Raw genomic sequence first — 5,645 nt, forward strand, 5'->3', positions numbered from 1 at the left:
TTTCATATATTCATCGAAGACATATGTTGTTAATGTACCAAACATTATCATATCCATCGATATCATGGCTCCAAAGCCTAATCAGTTGTGTCTTGCTGTGACGCTAGATTTTAAATCATTGTATAGAGTGTCGAAACAGATGTCAAGTGTACATGTACATCGACATAGTAATAGATCAATCATTAACTGTAATCACCATTCAGATTGCAACAATATGAGGTTCACTTTCATGTATGTTACTGCAGACTGTGCCTATCCATAACCTTGACCGCGTTATTTAGAGGTGATGGACAGGAAAAGAAACACGGTACCGTGAAAAATAAAAAGTAGGTCAAATGCAACAACAACAACAACAACAACAACAACAACAACAACAACAAAATTGTTTCTGGTCAGGACATTTTGTCTAAAGTGGTGCGACGACGCGACTTTTGTTTCTTCTCAACAAACAAGTCACTCAATCTACTACATGTATTTATGGCAGTTACTGTTCTTTTTATTTAGTACTTTAGAGCAAATGTGTGTGCTTGTTCATGATTAGCTCTACAGATGTCTTCAGTGAAGTAGGGAGGGTTATTTTTGTGTTCCCCCACGGATCTACAGACTGCATGGGCTGGACAAATACAAAAAAGAGACCGATGCGAGGTATTTAATTGATGCGCGCGCTGACCACAAATAATTTTCTTTTGTCTAACAGTAAAACAAGCGGGTAGTAACTTTGTATAGTTGAGTATATTAATATCTTACCCTCGATTCTCGGTATGGATGTTGTAAATAATAATGGGAAAAATAAGCGAGTATGGGCAGAACCTATTAGGTTGATGAGTTGAATGAACTCAAGGCATTCACTATTGTTAGGAATGTAAGTTGTTATGATGGGAGAGGTGAAAGGAAAGAATCTATGAATCGTCCTCCTTGATAAGACAATCAACTTCCGTTTCAGATAGAGAATATATTATTTTGCCTATATTTCTCTCACAGACTGCAGAATTGTACTTTCTGATGGTGTTACATACAGGTCATGTAACAGTTCCCTCCATAATCATAGTTCTATGAACATATATGTGTGTGGGTGGTGGGGATGGGGGTTGTCGTAACACATGTTTGATCTCCGTATAATTCACATAATTGGTTGCATAATTCACATATACAAGAGGAAAAAAATGACGCTATATTATCATGCCCTCGACAATACATAAAACTGAGTTAGCCCTAAATCAACCATTGAACCTATCTCCAGATAGTACGTGTATAGGCCTACTGCATAGTCTCCAACTTAAGGAGAATAAGATATGCACGTAGAGCTCTAAAAAGGTCATAAATCATAATGGTCGCTGTTACCATAAACATGTTACTTGTGTTTTATAGCCAAAAATATAGTCACTTGGTTGTGCTCACAAACGCCATAGTAGGCGAATCGTCTGTTGTCGCAGTAATGAAATATTCATTATCGATAGATAGATAGTACGTCCTATATCATTAGTTTGTTTCTGAGAAAAGAAATTACACGAATTGAAGAACCATTATAATAATACCTTACTGAGAGAGAGAATAAATATAATACCAAATAAAAAAAGTCCCCTGAAGTGTGAAACTAGTCGATGTTGTAATCATTTTCCTCAGACAGAATAATATCACACACGCGAGCGCGCACAGACACATAAACAAACACACACACACACACACACACACACACACACACACACACACATACATACATACATACATACATACATACATACATACATACATATGTATGCATGTTTCTGGCGATGAGAATCGATTGATTTGATTTTGATTTTTGATTGATTGAGGTTGAAGGAGGAGGAAATCGTTTTCCGTCTCGGAACGCTGGAACGCATTGGAATTGATAAATTATTTACATCATTTCCTGTCTAACTACGTTTATTCTATATTTCAGGCGTGTTCTATTAGCTTCTTTTTGGTTCCCGTGAATATTAGAACTTTATTTAATACGCACACAACCGTCAATCTCATGCGGTTGTCTTTCTATTCAGATGTGGTCAGGTGTTAACCTACCATGTCGAGTCTTGAATTCCTTGATAAAGAATTTTTAATCGAAACATTGGATGGTATCTATTTATTCGGACTCTCTCACTCTTTCCTTATGCATTTCTTTCTACATACATACATACATACATACATACATACATACATACATACATACATACATACATACATACATGCATGCATGCATACATACATACATACATTACATACATACATACATACATACATACATACATACATACATACACGCACAACCCCTCACCATGTTTATAAGTAAGTGAGTGCGAGGGTATTAATATACCTTACTGAGAAGCCTGTTACGACTGAGCGATATCGTGTATCTTACAGTCTACCCTGTGTCAAATGACATAAATTGTCACTTCAAATATGTTACATTAGCCATATCGTGAATTATTCACTAGCCCGTAGATAGTTGGTTGCAAGCAATGTTTGGAACGAGTTTGTACGTTTACCTGTATGTGTACATTAGGCCTAATAAAATAATTGTGTGGTTCAGGTTACACTCAATTTTAGAATAGGTGGGGGTAGGTAGATTTTTTAATTTTATTTTATTACATATTGTTTTCATGTGTGAGTGTCTAGTTCAGGTTTTCCACTGTTTTCCAAATGGTCTCTGTGTTTTTCATTTCATCCTATTAGGTGTAAAGCCATTACAGATTGGAAGAACAGTTTTAGAGCTTCTTTTTAAGTTGACGGCAGTTTCCTCATAGTTCTCGCGAGACTTCACACAATTTTTTGGCAATTTTTTTCTTGAATACATAAAAAAAGTTTAGGGTCTTCAATGAAAAGCTGGGTGGCGTCGGGTAACCGGAACCAAACAATTATTTTTTAGGCTTTATCATATGAATCCCCCTGTAGGTCCTGTATGATTGGTGTCGAAATGTTGTATAAAGCTCGTCTTGCAGTGGTCTTGATTTGATTTCCACATGTCTGTCTGTCTGTCTGTCTGTCTGTCTGTCTGTCTGTCCCTCCCTCTATGTCTGTCTGTCTGTCTCTCTGTCTGTCTCTCTGTCTGTCTGTCTGTCTCTTTCTCTCTCTAGATGGTACGATATCTAAAAATCTACTACATTGTTATGAATTTTGATACAATGAATTTTAATGAAATGTATATGCATCTTTTAATATACAAAGCACAATATCAAAATACTACTCATCTTATTACGAGAGGTTCCAAGTTTTATCAAGAGATGGTGACTTTAATGTCCTGGCAATTTCAGTTAATGCATGAATGCACAACAACCATAAGTCTGGCTTTCTTGATCTTGTGAGAGTTTTTTTGCTTACACCTAGTAAGCAGGCTAATGGTGTGCAAATGGATAAAAATAAAAATTGCAACAAGACTTACAGGTCATTAATATGATTTGATCGCAATGCGAAGATCCAAGACACAGTTATGCTTTTATAAGGCTTAGATGGATTATCTTGTGTACTGAAAAAAGTCCAAGCAGAGAACGTTTTAGGGACAATGTATAAAACATAACGGACAGTATCTTTTTAAGCCAAGAGGGGGGGGGATATTGAATTACAGAGATGACGATGTAGGCAAATGATTAATTCATCACATGTAGCAAGAGATTTAGTTTACAAGTCAAATAATCCGTCTGCCTTGTAGAGCCGTTATAAGCTATCGTATATGTTTCAGGACTTGCCCGGAGCAATATTCACACGACCAAGTTCGTCTCACCATTATTCATTTGTCGTTATTTCGTTTGCAGATAAAAAAATCGATAAAATTTTTCGATTAGTGAATAATTAAGAAGTCATCATAACTGAGTAGATAGATGGCTTCTGTATATGACATTTGAGATATGATTTGTTGACTGGAAGATTATAAGTGAAGTTATCATGCTATTAAATGTATGGCTGAAGTGCAAAAAACTCCTTCTCCTCCTCCTCCCCTCCTCCCCCCTCCTCCTCCTCCTCCTCATCATCATCATCCGATAATTAAGAATATATATATATATATATATATATATATATATATATATATATATATATATATATATATATATATATATATATATATATATATATATATATATAATAAAATTTAATTCTTATAATTACTTTAAAAATTAGATTACATACAAATGGACAAGTTCAATTTGAAACCTTTGATTTTCAGGAAGTGGCGGATTCTTTACTTTGATCGGAAGAACAAACTAGGCAAAGTAAATCATCCTAAACTGCAGAAGGCTATGCTTAATCTCAAAATTTGCCCTGTCCTGTTTTTAATGATATCGTAAATGCATTTTCGAGAACATGACACCGAGATATAACATTTCAATATCGGTAAAATGTCCAATTATTTTTGTCCTAACGTGAACGGCACATATATTTTTTCCATATCACACATATTTGTATAGTGCAATGTGTCAACCAATGCCTTGCTACAATGATTGTAACATGACATAGAGAATAATTAGGACATTTGGGGCATAGTGAAGCCGAAAAGCCATATCAAATTTCATTTTTTGTACCCTCACTTTTATTTCTGTATTGTGCCATAATAAATTCACTATATAAATATCTATTCAGTAATTGTGAATTGATCATTAGGGTTCGTTGTACAGTGAATAAAGTCGTACCCACATATTTTAAAGCAAATAATAGTAATGAAGATTATATTTTGAAAATATCATGACTGTGCAGTTAGGTTGTTTTTCTCAGCAATATATGAAAATTACCAAATGATAATGCTGATTTCAAATATTCAAATAAGGATACTACATTCACATATTTTATAAAAGATATGTCAATTTCTACCTTTAATTTGTTTCCGGTGAGTAAGGTTATATTTACTCTGGGAATGATTTTGATTAAACGGAGATTAATGCACAATACACAACAAATTAATTAATCCACCTTCACGGAATGCATAAAAAGCCCCGTCCTCGTTTGACTAACTTTACAATGTGTTCTTCCTTAAAATGTGTGTTGGCAAAATGATAACCTTGTATCTCATTCTCGCATTGTTGAAACAGTTAAATGTTCATTTCATGTAAGGAAATTGCTAGTGTTGTATTGCGGAGTATGGTCACTATGAAATAGGAAATAACTCATATCAGTACCTGTTGATCCACTGAACACGGCATGCAGTATACGTACCTAGCCACACTGTCACCATTTCGAGCAGTGCACACACTGCGAGGCCCAAAAGCTATGCTACTAGTTGTATCTATTGGTTTTGGGCACAATATTTAGAACCCCTCATTGAAATCTTATTAATGTTACCATGGATACTTCTTTCATGGGGAGACAATGTAGATAGTTTTTATACAACTTGTAAAATTTGGTACAATTTGAACTGTAGGCTTTATGATACGTAAACACTCAATAGAGTCAGTGTGACTAGAGACTAATACTATAAAACTAGTATAGTTGGTGAGACAGCTGAAAAATAATCTATTTTTGGTTGAATACATCTACAGAAAAACAAACTATAAATTCATTAATTTTAATTTGGCAGGACGTTACTATACTGATACAGGGATGTGTAATGGCTGGGGGTTCCATTGGGAATGAATACATGTGTCAGAAACTCCTAGACCCCTAGTCCTGCTTGCAGATGGTGCACCATTTCGCTCGCATCT

This window comes from Glandiceps talaboti, chromosome 8 (genome assembly GCF_964340395.1).
Source record: "Glandiceps talaboti chromosome 8, keGlaTala1.1, whole genome shotgun sequence".
NCBI classification, from domain to species: Eukaryota; Metazoa; Hemichordata; class Enteropneusta; family Spengelidae; genus Glandiceps; species Glandiceps talaboti.